This window comes from Daphnia pulex, chromosome 10 (assembly GCF_021134715.1).
Source record: "Daphnia pulex isolate KAP4 chromosome 10, ASM2113471v1".
NCBI classification, from domain to species: domain Eukaryota; kingdom Metazoa; phylum Arthropoda; class Branchiopoda; order Diplostraca; family Daphniidae; genus Daphnia; species Daphnia pulex.
Window position 1 is genome coordinate 10,549,547 of NC_060026.1, and position 20,917 is coordinate 10,570,463.

At 39.9% G+C, this 20,917-nt stretch overlaps 1 pseudogene; it reads right to left on the bottom strand.

Moving 5' to 3' along the window:
- Positions 1–661: 661 nt before the first annotated feature.
- On the bottom strand, positions 662–1,861 carry LOC124203512 (annotated as a pseudogene).
- Positions 1,862–20,917: the final 19,056 nt, after the last annotated feature.

Below are 20,917 nucleotides of genomic sequence, written 5' to 3' on the forward strand. Positions count from 1 at the left end.
ACATGTCTAAGAGGAAACTGTTTCAGTCGTCCAAGAGGAAACTGTTCCAGTTATTCAAGAGGAAACTCATCCAGTCGTCGAAGAGGAAATGGTTCCAGTCTTCCAAAAATGAAACGGTTCCAGTCGTCCAAGATGAAAATGTTCCTATCGTCGAGGAGGAAACTGTACCAGAAGAAAAAGAAAAAAAAGAGTGGAAAAAAGAAGGGAAATGCATAACTTGCAATTCCAAAACTCACACATTCGAGATTGCCCAGACCACGTAAGAAAAGAAGAAAATTGATGTAAATGTCGAAGAGGAAACTAAACCAGTCGTCCAAGAGGAAACTGTTCCAGTCGTCCAAGAGGAAACTGTTCCAGTCGTCTAAGAGGAAACTGTTATAGTTATTCAAGAGGAAACTGTACCAGTCGTCCAAGAGGAAACGGTTCCAGTCGTCCAGGATGCAACTGTTCCTGTCGTCGAAGAGGAAACTGTACCAGAAGAAAAAGGAAAAAAAAGAGTGGAAAAAAAGAAGGGTAAATGCATAACTTGCAATTACAAAACTCACCACATTCGAGATTGCCAGGAACCACGTAAGAAAAAGAAGAAAATTGATGTACATGTCGAAGAGGAAACTGTTCCAGTCGTCCAAGAGGAAACTGTTCCAGTTATTCAAGAGGAAACTCATCCAGTTGTCGAAGAGGAAATGGTTCCAGTCGTCCAAGATGAAACGGTTTCAGTCGTCCAAGATGCAACTTTTCCTATCGTCGAAGAGGAAACTGTACCAGAAAAAAAAAAATGGAAAAAAAGAAGGGTAAATGCATAACTTGCAATTCCAAAACTCACCACATTCGAGATTGCCCGGAACTACGTAAGAAAAAGAAGAATAAGAAGTTCTTGGGTTGATATTTTTTGTTTGACACCAACGATCGTCTCTGAAAAATTCAAATACTTGCGATTAAGTTTAGCCAGTCAGAATGGAAATAAAAGAAAAGTACAATAGTCTGAATCAATTTGAGCTTGGCGACGAGCTGCGCATTCTTCGATTTTCAGTTTGGGCCACCCAAAAGCTACAGCTTTTGCCATACCACCCATTTGCTCCACTTCATCCACAATTCGTTTTGCTTTAAACCTCGTCAGTTAGGTTTTCCATCATATAAATGACGGCCAATGGATCGATGATCTATTGAGAGAATTTCCCATAAATATTTAAAGCAATGTTTAACAATAATAGGTCTCACCTTTGGTACTCCTGTTTGTTCTTGCAGAATGATCTGTGTGTTACGAGCGATGCGGGAAGAAAACTTGAAAGGTAAAGTCAAAGCTTCATCAAATGTTTGGTCTGAAAGGAACTGGGTACCTCCATAAACGGCAGCTTCAACTGTCGTGCGGATAATGTTATCATACGTATCTTGAGCTGTCAGTGACCAGCAGACGTCTGACGATGAGTCCTCAATGCCAATGATTTTTGGCTCTTTAGACTTCAATTTTCTTGGATCAAATGGGCCCAGAGACGACGGGCTGCCCTTAGCTCGGCGATTTCCTGCACGGAGAACAGATAATTAAAAGTTAAAGGGATTATAAATTTTACAAGATTTGTTGTACCATGTAAAAATTCATTCCAATGCCAAAGAAGAAAGAAAGAACTAGTGCAAACATATCGATTGTAAGACCTGATGTTAGGCCTTTTAGACATTATTCAATGCCATGAGCCATGGTGAATCCCAGGTAAAGAGTTGCAGTGGCACCAGCCTCTTGCATTTGATAACTAGATACACTAATTGAGTTGAACGTCCGATTGAATGTCCTCAACACTGTCAATAGCCACTTCAGCCATTCCTACACCACCATAAACTCGTTGATTTTCATAGTCATACCTAACATTTTATGAATATTATGTAAATCTGTGGTTAAAGACTAAAACATGTTTTTACTAACCCACAGTGAGTAGCAAGATCAAAAGCCACACTCAAACCTTGCTGACCAGCTTAAATGTTTTCTTTATAAAACTTGTTGCTTTCCTCGACTGTGCTGAAACCTGCATACTGTCTGATTGTCCATGGCCTTTGGGAGTACATTGTAGGATATAGACCACGAGTATAATGAAACTTTCCCGGTAACTCATGTTCAAGCCTAATTGTTATAAAAAATTAATGATTTCTCGTGATCAGTGAAGTTTAATAACATTTTATTACTATGTACCCTTCAACATCCTTTTTGTGTAGATTTGTTTCAAAGTGATGTCTTCTGATGTATACCAGAGAAGTTTTTCCTCTCGATTTTTACATTTCAAATGTTTTTTTGTCAAGGCTGTCCACTCAGGATCAAGAGGCTGTCCATGCAAACATCTAAATTGGCTCACCTAAACAAAATATTTATGCAATAAACTATTTGTGAATGTTGGAAAATATTTTTGTTTTTACAACGCTGACATTAAACAGACTGAGCTGGAATATGTCAAAAGAATAAAACCATGGCAGGACTGTTTCAATAGTCAATTTTTTGTTACAATTACTTACACTTACTTACTTACTTACAATTTGTTACAAGACTTCTGGCTTGACAGTTGCATTCGCCATTCGGTAGTACACAATTTTGATTAAATATTTCAATTCCGCCGGTCAACAGCCTACCTGTCAGCTCAAGATGACGCTTTCCAACATCGCTAACGGTAAGTCTCCATTTGACTTGAGGCTTTTTTGGCCAAGCTGAAAAACAGATTTTTGGAGGGAAAAACAATTGATGGAGGAGGAGGAAGAAGATTTTTCATGCGTTCGCCATGTGTGAGTGAACGGGCCAGCTTATATTTCAACAGTGTATATGCATATATAGAGTGTTGTGTAGATGAAATGCGCATCCCAACATACCGTACGTACAGCCGAGGCATCTGTTTATTTAGCTGCTGGCCTGCCACATTTATAGTAGAGACTCGAGTTGAGAGTAAGAGACAGGAGGGAAAAAAGCTTCTGATAATCCGATCACCTGGGAGCTGAATTCAAGCCAACCAACCCATCAACACAATCCGCATTCTATGTCTCCCTCTTTTGCTTTTTCCCTTAGCTTCCTCCTCGTCGCCCAGCTAAAATATCCATCCCAGCCAAATGTCTAAATGTGTTGGTTCCATCAGTGTCTATAAGATCCGAGATGGATGACAATCAATCGACTATAACTGCCCGTTATGATTGCAGCAACGACTAAATCATTTGAATATTACAGCATCATCGCTGTTTTGGTTTAAATGGAGAATTTCGTTACTATTATAATTGACGTTTCCCCTTTAAAACACAAGTTATTAAAAACGAGTACATGTGTGTACAAGTGTTGACACCCGAAGGAACTCTCTGGCAAAAAAATTCGTATGGGGTTGGAAAAACACGCAGCCAGCGGCCGTCCGTCCGTCCGTCCCCCTCTCTCTCGTTCATTTTTAGTGCAAGCACATCACTCCAGCCGAGGGTAAATAAAAAAGACTCTCTCTTCTTCTCCTTCTTCTTCTTTTTGATCTGCCCTCTCTCTCTCTCGACTGGTTTCGCTAAACGACAAAAGGATCCATCCACCGGAGAGATATGGGGCTCATGTCGAAGGGCCTGTTGTTCCATCATTTCCCCCTTTTTTTTCTCCTTCTATAGCGGCTCTTAGCGTCTCTACGAGGGGATGGAAAAGCCCACCAAATGAACTGTACAACTACTACACTACACTTAATATCTAGCAGCCAAAGTACTACTACAACACAAGGGATTATCAAATGTGCACACCCTTTTTCCAGCATATCCCTTAGAGTTGATACATAAGGCGATAGGCTCTCCCTCTGCTTTTTTTCTTTTTCTTCTTACTATATATAGAGACTCTATCAAGGCGTATAGGGTCTTTTCGTTTAATTAAATAAGAAATATATTCTATTTTGCAGGGAACGGAACCCTTACATCAGGCGAATTTGACGAAGAAATGAAAATGTCGCCCTCAAAGCTTTTAAGGAGATATTTAAGGAGTATTTGGCGGATCTATAAAAAAATCCCAGCCAGATTCACTGGTGGATTTTAGGGATCGCAATCCTCGCTCTGCTGGGGCACACTAAAAAATTATGCTGGGAGCTGCTGACAAAATTCTGGGAATTTCTAACAGAGGGTATTCGGCGCCTTTGCTGTTGTGCCCAAACAAGAAACCGGATGAGATCCCCCTAAACGAAGTGGTTCCGCCTACCTCGCCGCCGCGCAATGTACATCCGGAACAATTGGCTCCGATCGCTGAGGTAAATTTTGATTTTGATTTAAAAAAAAACTTTATTAATTTAATTTTTTTTACAGCAGCCACTGATGGAACGGGAAGAGGCTCCAGCGTCAATTCCCACGGCCTCCGAATTTGTTAACGAAGCGAACCAATTCATAGATGCCCGCAGAACTAAGGCTACAGAGACCGACGGTTAGTCGTATGGTTAATTTAGAACTGCGGATTATTTGTAAAAATTTCTTTTTCAATACGAAGATGATTGCTCCTACGTCAAGTTTCATTGAATTTTTTAAATGTTGTATTCAATATTTATTTGAATTTCCCTTGCGCCCATTTTATTTTTCTATTTTTGAATGTTATGCGGGATTGTTTCTCTGTTGTTTGCGTCGTAATTGAAGTCGTGGATCAACGTCCCTCTCTTTGATTTTTTCCTTTTTGTACATTTTATTCCTGTTTGTTTTTTTGTCGGCGCGGTCGTTCGGTTAGCGGCTATAACAGATTGTCAGACGTGCCGCAATCACTTAGTTGTCGTCATAAACAAATGATACGAAATAAATCCCCCTGGTGCCTTTTTCTCTCCTCTTTTTCCACGGATAACAAGACGCTGAAGAAGAGAAGTGAAAAAGAAAAAACCAACACGTCACTTCAATTATAATAGACCCGGCACGAAGAAGAAGAAGGAGAAAAAAAGTAAAAGCGAGTGGTAGGAGATGGACAAAAGATAAATCCTCTTTAGTCAGGTGTTTTTTTCACGACGTAGTGTTAGATGAATTACTTGACACAAGAAACTCGTGTCAAGTGTTGCCATCACCAGCTGGAATGGAACAGATTCTTGTACACGTTTTGTTTTGGACTAACCTCCCCATATAATTTCGGACCGACAGCCTTGTCCTTTGGGATGGGTCTTCTGGCGGATGGGGAAAAAATAGATGCTGAATCAGCATCTTAAATTCGACATTAGTTTTGTTGCGGTGTTTTGTCTATTATTTGTTTGTTTGTTTGCGGACCCCGTTGGGAGGAGAGGATCAATCGACGAGGATTAAAAAAGTTAATTAGTTTTTTTAAAATAAATTACAATAATTACTACAATTACTATAATTACATACAGCCAACATCCTTTTCGTTTAATTAAATAATAAATATATTCTATTTTGCAGGAAACGGGACCCTTACATCAGGCGAATTTGACGAGGAAATGAAGAAGATCGCCTTCAAAGCCTTGAAGGAGTATTTGGCGGATCTAAATCCCATCAATATTATCTGGTGGATTTTAGGAATCGCCATCCTCGCTCTGCTGGGGCACGCTAACAAATTCTTGTGGGGGCTGCTGACAAAATTCTGGAAATGGGCAACAGAGGGTATTCGGCGCCTTTGCTGCTGTTGCCCAAACAAGAAACCGGATGAGGAGATCCCCCTTGGTGACGTGGTTCCGCCTCCCTTGCCGCCGCGCATTGAACGTCATCCGGAACAATTGGCTCCAATCGCTGAGGTAAATTTTCATTTTGATTAAAAAAAAAACTGTTTTAATTTAATTTTTTGTCCAGCAGCCACTGGCGGAACGGGAAGAGGCTCCAGCGCCAATTCCGGCCTTCGAATTTGTTAACGAAGCGAACCAATTCATAGATGCCCGCAGAACTAAGGCTACAGAGACCGACGGTTAGTCGTATTTTTTTTTTATCTCCCCCAGATGTACAAAAAGCTAATATAGTTACTATTTCCCAACGCATTTAAAAAAATTTGGACTGAGAATTAAAAATTCTGCTATTCTCCCTGCTGTACCCTTTTTTCTGTCCGGCTATGTTAATCGGATTATTTATTGATGAAGTGAAATACACCTATGTTGAGCTTAATCCAATCAGTATTCGTAGCGAAGAGAGTAAGACGTGACCATCGTCCATGACATGATTACTACATGACGGGCAAGAAGGGACTGAATGGGCGCGAGCCTCTCTGTTGACTGTTGGGAACATCTAGATTTTGTGGAATGGGTGCGGAGTTGCCAGATGTGGCGTCATCACACGCCCCTTTCGACAGGCAAAAAAAAGTGTTTTTTGCTCACAAACAAAGTTCAATAACTGATGAGTAAAATGAAGGAAGCCATGCATTAGTATTTGGCATAAACAGGAGACAATGGTGCTTATTTCCTTTCAACAGTATTTTGCTGCGCCAAGCCAATAAAAACGGCGAGTGTACGAAACCAACACGGGCGGGGGGACATTTTTTGAAAAATGGGGTTTATATTTACTCTCATAACTTCAGAAATAATTTCCCCTCCTCAAAAGCCTTTACTAGGTTTGTAAAGGGTGGGTATATAAAAAAAATTAATTATTAACAGAATTCATTTTTCAAAATTTTAATTTATTTATATTTAATATGTCAAAATTGAACTACAAAAACACATGTATTTTCAAATTAAAATTAATGTTAGTAAAAATTAAAATTTTGAGGGAGGGTTTTGGGAGAAAATTAAAAAGGTTCTAAGTAGAAATAGTGCTCACGAAAAAAACAAATTGTTGCAATTTCTTTGAGGTCAATCCGCTATTCCGACGAGACTATATTGGCTAAAGAACGTCTCTTTGCGCAACGAGCCACTCAAGAGACTTAAACTGTTAAATCACTAAAGAATCTACATGTGGCGTTCTTACAAAAAAAGCTTCCCATTAAAATAAAACCCTTTAGTGCTAAGCTCAATAAGTTCATCTACGAACAATTTTAAGTAATCATTTATATCAGATGGTTTTTTTACATCCGGCGTCACACAATTCCCCATAATATTGATAGGTGGCTGTTTGGAAAAAAATCGCTGTTCGGATTTTTTTGCAGGATACTGTACATAAGGTGAAGCGGCCCGAACTCGATAAGTATTGTCGTTGCTTAGACGCCAAACCCCATGTTCTAAAAACCAAATGTTTGCAATTTTTTTAACCACTCTCAATCGATCGAAATTTTTACGAAGGGAGTTAACTCCAAAGGGACAGATAAAGGATAAAGAGTTTTATTTTTGATTTTACAAGCACTCAAGCGATTTGTGAAGTCCGTAAATTCAGCATCAAAAAGTAGATTTAACATCTCGATGTCTTGGCGATCCCTTTCGTCTAATTGATCGTCGATTTCATCTACTCGTTCAATGTCAGGCTCATCACAATCGTCGACTAGAGGACCAGCAATTTTTCCCAATTCAGACGAAGTTGACGTAACAGCTAGACGGGGGTCGTATTTGAAACATTCTCTGTCAGCGGCCAGCACTCCCAACTGATTGAGTTCTGACTTTGCTTGAATTGTAAAAAAATAATTGATTATTTCAATTTAAAAAAATATTTTTACCCGTTTTTACCTTCTATCCGCGACTCGTTATAACCTCTCCGATAGTGAAATTTGTTTGAGTACTTCCAACAGGAGTAAATGACCTTAATGCTTTATAGTAGGATTCACATTGTTGGCTGCTAAAACACCAAGGCAAAAACAGCTCTGTCATTTGGGACTCCTGTAGTCTCAGTTCAGTTAGGACTAATGAATGAGCGTTTAGCTCCAAGCACTGATACGCATTGCTGGTGAAAAAATGCTTTGCGAATGGATAAGCTTGATCAGACATCATCCAATATCTCCAGTAACGAACGGAAAATACTGCAAACCAGAGGAAAAAAAATTCTTTCTAAAGGAGCCATTTGCTTGTCAAGGAAACTGGTGGTGGCATATTCCATCATTATTAAATAAAAAATTGTTCCCTTCCGAACCTGGAACATATTTTTTAGAAGCTCTCGGAGACCAGGACGAATGAGTCTTGAAACGGCGTCATAATTCATTTTATCTTCGGGAAGAAAATTGCGTTCTTGTAAAAGGTGTTGGTCTTTTGTCACCAAACCACAACGGGTCTCCAAATTTTCTCGACATGCGATTTTGTTCCCAAATGGCATACGCCTGTGGTCCTTTAAAAGCCCTTTAAAAGAGTCCTCATTTTATCACCCTCGTGAATTGTGTCCTGAACGGGAATTGGTGCATCCTTTGCAATGGTAGCCATAAACCAAGGGCAGATGTTGCCTGGGAAAACTTTGTCAGCATTGTTGCGTACAACTCCCATTTGCAGCATTCCGCGCATTGATTTTTATTCCTGGAAAATAAAAATAGACCGATTAGTAAGCAATAATATTACGTTTAATTTATGGTAATTAATTATTACCCTTGAGTCTCCATCGGTACTATAGGTTAACACACTGATGCCCTTTTCCTTCAATAGTGACACGATCGTGTCTAGTCTGTTTTTCACGTCTGTTGCCGTAAACGAGTTATCACTACCGAATGAGCAAATTCTCATGGGTAGAATTCCTTCACCCAACGGTTCGGCCATTATAACAATTATCACGGTCGCCCTCTTGTAAGTTGAAAACATTCGGACGGCATCAAGGGCAGAATCTTCCCAATTAGGGAGTCCGTTAGATTTTAACGGTAAACTGAACCCAAAAATTGAATTAATTGTGCTGTTGTATTCTCTCTTTCCCACAATCGCTGTTACGCCCTCGCTCAAGGACAACAACATTGGTAGTTTGTGTAATAATAGGTACTCTAGAAGACCATTGACGTTAACACATCCTAATAAAAAAAATGTTCGTTAGATTTGCGGAATTAAATGTTGATTTATTTTATAAAACGATTTACCTTCTGGGACAAACTTTTGAAATTTGGCAACTCTTTCCCCCATCGTTCGTGGAGACGGGAATACTCCTTTAAAATTGGCGTGAAAAATTTCATACATACGCCTTCCTCCAAGAATGTTCGTGTTGAGGCAGAAGTAATTTAAACCCTCGTCCATATATCTGTAACCCTTTGCCTTTTTCTTGCTCTGTGAGATTGATTGTTGTAGCATTTTCTTTAAAGGAGACCCGGCTTCTTCAGTGGTGGGCGAATTATTGACAATCGCCTTTAAACTTCGAGATTTCTCACAAAGAGCAAGAAGCTGGTCAGATAACATCACATTTGTCCGTGCAAGTTGACTAAATCGATCAATTGCGTCAAAATACATGTCGATTGTTGTTTGAGATTCGTCTGACACTGAGAGTTGCACAACTTTTTTCTTCATCTAAATTCCCGTTAATTCCAATGGGTGCTGATGGAGCCGTACGCGAAGGTCCATCAGCAATAAAAAATCCTTCCGGGAGCCTTTCTTCGAATTTTGTTGTGCTCGAGAAGTTTTTTTATCAGACCTTTTTTTAGGGGGTGGTTCAATATCAGGTTCAGTGGTTTCAGCCCGTGTTTCAGTTTCATGTGACGGTTCCATTGTCTGCATAGGCTGCATAGGGGTGACCTCGGTGGGGATCTCATCAGAGCTATTTTGCTGGGCTATTTCTTCAATATCACTGGGCCCTCAAGTACTATCCATTGAGGTATTTGGGTGTTCTCTCCAATTTGTTTTTCAGTGGTGGAACTATGTTGCTGAGTCGCAAATCTCTCCATAAGAAGTTTGCTGCCTTGTCCATGTCATTGACTGTTTTGTTTCGTTTTGTTGTGCATATTCTGAATTTTAAAACAAAACAACGTTACTCTCGTGTTAAAAGCAGCTTACTTATTAACGTAGTTTTTACCAAAAGATGACGTGTAACATTTGAAATTCTAAATTGTCCACTTTCTTCATTCATTGAAATGCTAATATTAACTTTGCATTGTCCACAGTTAACAAGGCCATTTGATTCATCAAAAATCCATTTAGTTTTGTCAAGTTGACTTCTTCATGCTTATCAAGCTAGTCGGTAAGGATTTGTTATGAGGGACTTCTTTGACTGAGTCAATTTCTCATTTCCTTGTATCTTCTGTGATTCTCTCAGCAAGTTTAAGCCAGTGTTTTTTTACCTTCTTTTACTGGATTTAGAGCAAAAATTTTTAACGCAGTCTTTTTGGTTGAAAGATTGCAGCTTGTGGAAGACTCAATGTTGGCAATGTTTGCCCCTCGATAAGCTTTTGGCTGACTTCAACAGCAGCTTGTATGGAATCATTCTCACCAAGTGTGAAAGTTAAATTTTCTTGCTTATTCCAATACAAAGGTCCAAATTGAGACATCTTTTGATCATTAGATAATTCGTTTGTAAGGGTTTTATCAGCAAAAAGAGTTGGAACGAAATTTTGAATGCTAGTTATTTTCTCTTCAGTGATTTTTATATAGCTGGAAAAGAAATATAGCCAGATGTTTTTAATACGAAGACAACCTGTTTCAAGGATGGAAAAGACGTTTTTTCTAGGAACCATTTACATTTTTTATTTTGAGTTTGATATCATTGACAGGTTTTCTCCATTTGTTTCTGAGCAGACTAAATTATTCGCCGCCTAGCGTAGGTGGGAAAATGAGATTCGAACGACGAATTCAAATAAAGTTTTTGTGCTATAACCCAATTTTCCAATATTGGACGTTAATTTATTTGTTTTTCTTGGAAGTTCTTATGAACTTTCTATCAAAGATCACATTCAATGCAATATTGTAAAGTCTCAGTATATTTTCAAGTCAAAATAGTGAGGAATGAAATATTAAATTTTACGGAGATTCTAGGGATTCTGAAGATTCTACGGGATTCTACAAGATTCTGGCGATTCTAACGGATTCTACGAGATTCTGAAGATTCTAGCAGTGAAACTAAACGAGTTTGACGTACGTCAAAACAAGTTCAAATGGAGGTTGGCGGGAAGAAGTTTTGAAAACAAAACCCACGTAGAAAAAAAAACACTTTCCTTTGAACGTTGACTTGTCCTAAAGCCTCTCCATAACCAGTATGTATGGAATGGAAAGGCGTATGTGTGGATCTGCCGACTAATGCAAGTTATGGCGAATGCGGGTTGACTCAATTTCCGGCCTTGTCTTTCGGAAGGAAACGCTATTAAAAGATAAAACATTGCTTGCTCCGAATTGACGTAACAAAGTGAAAGGAAGGATAGAAAAAAAAGAAGAAGAAGATAAAAATAAGAGGATAAAGATCCCCCACGACTCTCTCCCTTCTTATTCATAGACATATGTATATAAAGTATACGGTATCCATGTTGACGAAAGAGATATGCATACATAGTGTAGTATATTATAGCAGGAGGCCTTTTCTGGATTGAAAGGGGGGGCTCGGGGTTTGTGAGGGGAATCGCTGGATCCCTCCTCCACTCACGGACACATACTTTATTGATTAAAGATCCTGTGCGCGTCGGACATCGAAAGAACCGTGAGAGAGGAGAACATGAGAGACGTTAAAGAGGGGGGTGGGTAGTGTATATCTTGTGATGATTCCAAGCTGGATACAGCCTCTTAATTCTCTATATCCATGCATCGCAAGTCCAGTTTATTTTTCTTCCGTCCGTTTCGTGTGCAAGAAGAGGGAGAAGAAGAAGAAGTGCTTGCGTGTTCTTTGCCTTATACTCGCTGCCTCCTGTTTTATTGCCAAGGGGATTGGGGGTTGGCGGGCGTTTGATTTTCCTGTCGATCGGCCGCTACTTTTGTCCAACCGGCTATATAGAGTGTAGCCAACGAGGGGGGGAGGGCCTATTTGGCACCAGATTCTCGTGGACCTTTATAGACTACTCGCTTTTTCAGAGGGTCAAATTTCCTCGACATTTTCCCAAAAGTAATGTTTTCTTCTGCCTATTTTTCCGTTCCCGTTTTGAGCCTATTTTTTTACTTTACTTGAGATATTATGGCCTCTGGCAGAGGAGCTATTATTTCCAACAAGGCTGTGGAGACGATGGAGGAAGGGAAACAAAAGGGGAAAAAACCAAGATCCATCGACTTTATATTATTGCTGGGCCACTAGGTCCGGAATGTCGGTCTTTAGTTCTGTTTCTTTCTGCTCGATTGGCGCATCCAAGTTGGGAAATTGCGGTGGTAGAGGAAGAGAAAAGCCCTTTTTGATTTCAAAGGGTCAGCGCACCGACGAGTGAATAGACTAAATTTATTTGATTTCTCACCAATTTCCCTACTGTTTCAATTTTCTTTTTTCGTAAATTGGCTTTATTGGATTGCAAAAATTTAGATAGTAGTACGACCTGAACATTATTTGGATAATGTTGCCAATATTATGAACTATAAAGAGAATTTCTATTGCATTGCGAGCAGCGGCTAATTCAAATAGATGTAACGTAAAATGAAATTCATTTGAAATTGATGGAAGGTGCAATTCAAAACTCAAAAGGTGACATAAAGCTTTTTGTTTTTGTTTTTCTTAATGACCAAATATATAGAAGAAAAATATATACAGAATATATACAAATATATACAAATATATAGAAGACAAAATATAAAAGATAGAAAACCTTTGTCCTTCAAAACTTTTTTAATTTTGCCTATTGCTGGAAACGCCCCTTTTGTTAAGGAATTTTTTATTACCTTTTTGGTAAAAAAATAATTTCTGGAAAAAAATTGGAACTTACTAAAATAAGTGAAATGGGTGTAGAATAGAGGTGTTGAAAAACACACGAACCGACAAGAAAAGAAAAAAGTTTCTATTCTGTCTGTCCATTCTGTCTGTACTTTGAACGGACCCAAGGTATGATCAAAGGAATTTCCGGCCCAAGAAACACACCCACACAACTGACCGAACTTAATCCCGATCTCTGGTTACACACACTCACAGACAGAGACAGCCAACGGAACCAGCCAACGTGGCATAAAGTTGATCAGCCCACACCGTTCCCTGTTTTGACCAATAAAACATCATGCAATTTGGAACACCTTATTTATAACATTCAAAAAAATAGTTTTTTTAAATAGAAAATGTTTGAGAAGAAGTACGGTGCGTTTTGTGGCACGATTTGTTGCGGCCACAACTCCATTTTTTAGTTTTTTGGCAGAAAATTGTGTTGTCGTAACCGGAGGAGGCAAAACAAACCAGAAAAAATAAATCACCGCAACGCCATCTGGCGGTCAAATATAGAACTACAAAATTCCCTTTTCTTGCCCAAAAACGCGGAAATTTTCTTCGATTGTGTGTAAATATAAATATAAACCGGAAAGATTCATTATAGGGATACTCACTTGATGTGGATCACAGATGGATATGTGTCCATCTAAGGAAGCTACAGCCACTTGTTGGCCGTCAGGTCTAAAGCAAACTGCTAATCCATCAGATGTCAAGTTAATGGCCTCTCGAGTAAGAGATGCGGCTGAAGACACAGCGTCCCAAATTCGCAAAGTTTTGTCCCAAGACACACTGACGAGCAAGCTACTCAATGGAATTGGACTAAAATTCCAACTGCTAACCGGTCCTTCATGGTCACTAAATAAAAATACCAACAATGCCAATAAATGGCAAGACAAACTTTAAAAATTAAGGAAAAATGTTATGCCTCAACACTTCCAGGAATCGGCCAGTTTGAAGAAACCAGAGTTAAACATCAAAAGTGTCTTGAGCGCTGGCTGTGACTAAGTCACCACTAACGTCAATAGATAAACAGGAAAACTGGGGGCGAAGTAAATGTCATGAAATTTCGGTATCGAGCCATGTCGAACGCCCTAACGATGTCGTCCAACGAGGAAGAGAGAAGGGCACGACCCGTCTGAGTGAACGCCACAAAAATGACGGTTGAAGTGTGAAATTGTATTCATTATCAGTGAACGCCACGAAGGAAAATCAAGTATTCGTGTCCCACACTACATAAATGTAAAAAAGAAATTAATATCAATTGGGCATATTAGTAATGACAAACAAAAGAAACACCTTCAACTTTGGAATCTCGACCCCCAGTTACTAAGTAGGAACCATCGGGAGAGTAGGCAACTGAACTCATGTCGTCAAAATTGCTGCTTCATAACGTATGTCTCGCTCTGCCATTCCCACACCAAGAGTTGGCCCATAGCGGCGCAGCCGATGCGATCCAATCAACAGTTGGATTGACGGCTATAGAGCTGATGTGTTGCTTGAATATTTTCAGTGAATGGATGAGGTTGACCTCGGGCAATGCGTGCAGTAAAAAGCGCCTCGGCTGAAACCTTAGACTAACAATTTAGTGGACGGCATGAAGGCGGCCGAGGTCACAGTGATGTTGCATACTGAAACACCTTTCTCTCCTTTGAATGATTATGATGGATAGTGCCTGCCCAGTAGCTTGTAGAAAAGATTTTTTTATTTGGCTGTATGTTCTTCTTTTTCATCAACTTCTTTGGGTTCTTTACTGGGGTCCCCGGGATCCTCTTCAAAGTCATCATTTCCATTGGCTTAGAATCATTCATAGATTTAAAAGCTTTCTTCATTTTATCCAAAGAGTAAATAACATTATTGAAAATTGTTTAAATGATTTATTTGATTGTAAATAAATTAAACTTTAATGAGACTTTCTATATCTTCACTGAATTCCCATGTAGAGACGGTTCCATTCTTGACAACTGTGTAGGCATCCATGGAGTCCCATTCAAAGAAGCAACCAACAATAGCATCAGTATTCCCACCCAAAAGAAACTTCTTGAAGTGCAAAATTTTTTCTAAAGCGTTAACACATACATACATATCTTTGGAACCATCAATCAGGAATCTAGAGTCTGAAAACTAATCGAGGCAGATGGTTTCACCAAAGAAGCCATGGAAAACCGAAAACCCTTTCCAGTGTGAAGGGATTGTATTCCCTTTTGCTTCCAGGTGATCGGTAAACCAACACAGAATTCTCCTTTGAGTGCAAAGAATTGCGCTTAAACAGATGATGATGAAAATAAGCAGATTGTTGTTTTCGATATTACGCCATACTGTGATATGAAAATGAACCATCAAATAGAGAGCAATATTAATTTTTCCCTCCCGGACATCTGCCTTCCCTCCTTTAATCACGCTCTATCAACAAATATTTAGCGTGAAATTCACAAGATATGCGATGACTCTTTAGTTAATAAAATTAATTCCTTTTTGTTTCGAACAAGACTTGAACTACCGAGTGTTGGGCTAAGATTATACCACTAACCTGAGCCAGCAGATAAATAGTCTGTTACAGAAGATGTTTGTTAAGAAAGTTTGTTTGATGTTAATTAAGTTGACTAAGTAGTTAATGTGTTATTAATTATCTCTGGTGATTGTTTAGAATAAAAATTAATATGTAGATGTGTACACAGTTTATCTACAGTATCAAGAAACGAAGTAGTATAACTCTGATTACATGATAACTCAATAAAAAAGAAACACTTTTTTTTTGTGAGCCAAATTATTTTTCAACTATATATTCAACCTCTAAAAACAAGAGACGTACCCTTCGTTAAGTTACCCTACGTCACGTCAACACAAGAAACTTTTCCCCCGAAATAAAAATAGATGTGCTGATATAAACGAGAAAATCGTTTATCAAAAGTGTGAGTTGACCGATGTGAAGGCAATGCAAACTGTATTTCTGACATCTCAGGCGTGCTTCACCCAGCGGATGAAGTAAAGTGATCCCAAATAGGAGATCTCATGATTTATTTTTTTATGAAGAAGGGACTGGCTGGTTGTTAGACCTTTAGACCTTTGACGTTGAAAACAACTAAGACGCAGAAGGAATAACGTACCAAATGAAGTGAATCCGTGGCAGAGCGCAAGAAATCTTTCGATTGGAAGTCAATCTTAGTAAAAACAAGGGACATTTCTTCTCTCACTCCATTGGAAGGTGACTGACTCCATCAAGAGGATAAGCGATAGGAGTAACTGGGCCGGCTGCGAAGCGTTTGAGGACCACCCGTACTACATTCACCTTTCGACAATTTACTCCGTTTTTTAGACGATGGTATTTTGCGTCTAAGACGACTTTTGAGTTGTTTCAAGCTTCCGTATAAAGTTCTATATCCACCTTTATTGAGTGATATAGAATGTAACGTACTATGTAACTAACCATTTTTTGCCTTCGAATTCGCAGTGTTTGAGATTAGAAGCAATCTAATACTCCTGTGAAAATCGTTGCATAACAAATTCACCCCTATTCCCCCCTAAATCAAGTATTTTTTTATTTTATAAAGGTATTTATTCGCCAAGGGGAATGTTACCTGTATTAAGTATATCTTTACTCAGATTGCAACAGAGTTACCACAAAATGAACTCAGATAGGAGGGGGGGACATTGCACATAGTGGACCATGGACTACTCTATACTAAAGGACTGGACTCTTGTTCTATCTTGCCGTGTTCAAGCCTGCCGGGTAGGCTTTTTTACAGCAAAATAAGGAAAAATTCAAATAAATAGAGTTTTTAAAGGCGAGTTCAGCTATGTTGAAATTTTTTATATAAACTTAGGAAAAAAAATATATTAAGGTTTGATTTTTCGGAGAAGGGGAAGTTCGGCGACTTGACTCATTCGCCATCTACCCGCCAAATATCCCAAGTTCTTACTAATGCTCTGTTTACAAGTGCTTACAAGGCTGCACGTGTTGTTTGTTGCCGATATCAACAGCTGATGATCAAATCTTCTTACTTGCAGACACAACTGACAAGAGCTTAGGCTGTTTATTGGGTAGATGGCGAATGAGTCAAGTCGCCGAACTTCCCCCGTCTTCAGCCTTTTCCTGCAAGTAAAATATAAATATCTAAATCCACCAAATCTATAATCCTCCAAAAGCTTGTTCTTTTATTATACATGGATGCTTGATTTTAAGTATAGGGATATTTAATAAGTCGATAGTTATTTTTTAATGCTTTTTCTGATATCGACGAAAAAAAAATTACACGGCCGACAAAGGAATCATCGAAGAGTCCAGTCCTTTAGTATAGAGTAGTCCATGAGTGGACGACAGTCGGAGGTTACGGGCGTTCAGAGAACTAAGGCTGTCTGCCAGATTTCTCTTAAGAATCTGAGGGTAATTCCCCCTGCCTTAGTAGAGAAAAAAGCGGTAACCATGGAAACGTAATTCTAATCCACCGACAATCAGTAGACGCTTTATTTAGTTCTCATTCTCAGCTCACCCATGGGAAGAGAAGTTATTGAGGCTGATTCCCCCCACTCCCAAATTAACAAGTGATATTACTCACAACTGCATAATCTCATATGATTTTTTAATTCAAATATGTCTAAAAAATATGTATTAATTTTGAAATCAGTTACGATTATTTATACGTAGGGAAATAAAAAAATAAGATAAATTAATTAATAATCTTGCCAATTGATTCATGATAGTAAAGAGGAAATTAAAAACCAAACGTACTGTTTGTTTTTACTTCGTTCGTAAAGGGTATTTTGGTTAAGTACTTCTTACGTTTGAATTTTGCCTGTTTCTTATCTTTCTGAAATCAAATGATTTGAGTTATTCACATTGGAAAGGCATATTTTATTAACTTAAATTTCTTAATGGCCGGCCGCTGTGGCAGTTTGGTTAGACCAAAATATAAATGAAAGCATGTTGAAGGGGTTTGACCAATTATAGATCCCAGTCGTTTATCGTAAAAAATGAAGGGCGGAATTTAGAGAACAAGAGTATGCAAATTTGCTTAAATGGGTAGTTGTTTGTACTAAAGGATCCTACCGTAGGGTCATTAGAGTTGAATGCATTCCTCAACACCGCTGGGTCAGACCGTTGGACAACCAGCTCGGCCACCCCCCTGTCTGAGATCAATTAAAAATAAAACTGTTAATGAGCGAGAAAGATAAAATTTAAATGTTTTCTTACATGCTCTTCTTTCAATTCGGTTTCAAGATCCGCAATTGCTACTAAGATTTCATCGATAGGGAAATCTAGTGAAGAAATGCATCGCATTCTCTGCGTCTTCCGACGATTCAAAGTGGAAAAATGCGAAGTCACGGATGATCTCTACGTACACGACGGGCTCATGCACCTTGAAGATGTGTTGCAGTTTTTTTTTAACTTTTTCTTTTTTTTTCATTTGTTTTCCAACAAATGAAACATTCGCCAGACGTGACAAAAGCAGCAAATTCCTTCAAAATTTCATTTTGGGTTTTTCTTTTTTTTTAAATTTAAATAAACGTCAACCCTCGTGCAATGAGACAATGGCTAAGTCGATATAGTCAAACCAATTCCACCATTTTTCAAAAACTAACCCAAAAAGAGGAGGGTATTGTTCCAGGTCTAATACAAATGAATAAGTTAGAGTTTCTGTTTGGATTGTATTTCGCTTTAAATCAGTATGTATCTATTTCTGCTGGATATAAGAGCAACTAGTGGAATTATTATATTATACGGTGCATTATACTTTATATAGTACTGGTCTTTGTTTTTCTACCCCGTACGCAATTCGTTTTCTTTTCTCTATTTGAAGCGACTGCAATTCATCCTATTGCAAGATCATCGTGAACTCCAATTGACCGTTAAAGCTTTAATTCGGCTTAAAACCAGATGTTTTTGTGCTATGTTTAGAGTCCTTTTTGTTTTTGGGCGATGATCCGCGGGAAAGGAGGGAAAAAATGTTACAACTTTCTGTGTTACTGGACAATGGAATCTGAGACTGAAAAGCTGGACGAGTTTCATGTGTCTACTCTCTGAGTGTGTTACACAACTACAGTCTCTAATGTCATGTAATATGTTATGTAATGTCTAATGTCAATGTAACATAACACAAACTAAGAAACACAAACTAAGAAAAGAAAAAGTGACAAATGACATGACAACTAGACATGTTCTTCAACTGGTTAGCGACACACTCACTAGATTCAGCACAGATACAGATTTCACACACAAATTTCCTTTATTTTAAGCCATTCGGTTATAACCAATATAAAGGAATGCAAAAATAAGTAAGCTATTATTCTTAGTACTAATTCTTAGTATAGACGAAATTCAAAATTAATATAATTTCCCACATTTTCATTCTTCCAAATTTACTAATTAATCCGCCGAAATGTCATCTCTGGGGACTGCTATGCGAAGCTCGTCAGGTTCTCTTCTAAGCGTCAGTTCCCCTCTTTGTTATGTCAAATGAATCTTCGAGTGAACATCCAATTGTTTTGCCTATAAAAAATATTACTTTTTTAATGTTATGGTAGTGTTGGCGTTCCTGAGCCCGCCAAGAGCGTGCGTTTTAATTTGGACCTGGCAACGCAGCGCGAGGGGTAAGGGAATCGGAGACGAAGGGCGGAGCTTACCAGCACGCTGCCACTTGGAATCCATTCGTCGCGAGAACCACATCTCCGCTCCGTAATTTTCCTTTTTTGCTTGGCTTCACCAGCGCTTGCAGTTTTTTCGTGTCAACTAAAACTAGTTTAAATTGTTTGTGTAATTTGTGTGTGCGTGTCTTGAATTGTGGGGAGCCCACGCCGGGATCTCCTTTCTGGATCGTAACTTTGTGTGTTGAGACGCGTGGTCTGGCAGCCATTGTGTCTCGTCTCGTCTCGTTTTTTCCTGTTCGTGCCGTGTGTTTCATGTCCATTGGAAGGCAACCAGTGGACACGTTGAAATATACATCAGTTTAATCTTCTGGCGTTTGTTCGTGTCCTTTTCCGTCCCGTAACCGGCGTGGTGTGGCAACATTTGGTGCATCGACCGGGAAGCCGAATCCCGGCACGGCGGCCATTACCACGCGGTCGGCGTTTCATCTGGCCATCGAAGGAGAGCTGCCGATATCAACAGCCATCTCATCCCGCTGCCCAGCCGTCGCCGACATCGAAAGTCCCGCGTGGCATAAAATTCCGTTGCAGTTGCTGATTCTTCCGGCCCTGGAAGAAACTGGCCAGCTGGCAGTTTACGTCGCAGTCGTCCAGATCTTCAACCCGAAGAAAGCAACATTTACAATTATTATATTTCATTTCTTTTTCGTCTGTTTGTCCTGTTCAATATAATAATTGCTGTGTGTCGTGTGACGAGAGTTCATTGGTCGATCTCGTCAGATCGTCCGTGGATCTTCCCCCTGTTGTTTGAACTCATTGGTCGATCTCGCCAGATCGTCCGTGTTTTCTCCTTTTCTCTCCCGCCCGATTGCGTTGGTCGGTTCCGCCGAACCGTCCGCAAAATCCTGTTTCACTCCGTCGTCCTTTGTCAACGCCGTTCCAGTCAGCTGTCACAGTGCCCAGTGTCCAAGTGTCCAGTGTCCAGTGTCAGTGTCCAGGCTATCCAGCTATCTAGCCCGTCATCCGTTTCCGTCTGCTGTTTCTACACTCCAGTCGTTCCAGCATCACAGTTTGTGCGGCTTCATTGCCCGTCAGCTGACCCTTTATCCCGGCTCAGTTTGTCCGGCTCGTTGGCCCGCGTCAACTGATTAATTTTCCGTCCAGCTTGTCCGCCTTTCGGCCAGTGTCAGCTGGTTTCATTTGTTTGTTTGTCCGGCCGTTGACTCGCGTCAGCTGCCTTTCCCGCACAGTCTGTCCGGCTTTCGGCTGGTCAACTGGATTTCTTTCCTTCCGTTGGTTGTCCCTCACTGTTAACCAGGCTAATCATCCGCCTTGGTCGGCATCGTCCAGCTGTATAGACGTCTCGTTTATCTCGCGTGCCCAGCTCTTCAGCTCCACCATTCCGCGTAAATTCAACAGCGACGAGAAGAAGAAGAAGGACAAGCTTACCAAAGGCAAAAAGAAGAATACCAAAACACTTCTGGCGGCCAGAGAAGCGGCTATTGCATATTTCGCGCGCGTCAACGCCGCCGCTGCCGACGAAGCCGCCGCCATCGAAGCGGCTGCCGCCGAAGCCGCCGCCATTGAAGTCGTCGACGTCGACGTTGAAGAACCCGCTGACGACGCTGCCGTTGCTTTGGTAATAGGCATTGCCGATCAACATTCGAGGCCGCGTCTACCAGATTTTGTACCTCCGCCAACTTCACGCCGCGTCGTTTACCGTCCTTACGACCGGTGGCCATCACCAGAGGAGCCACCT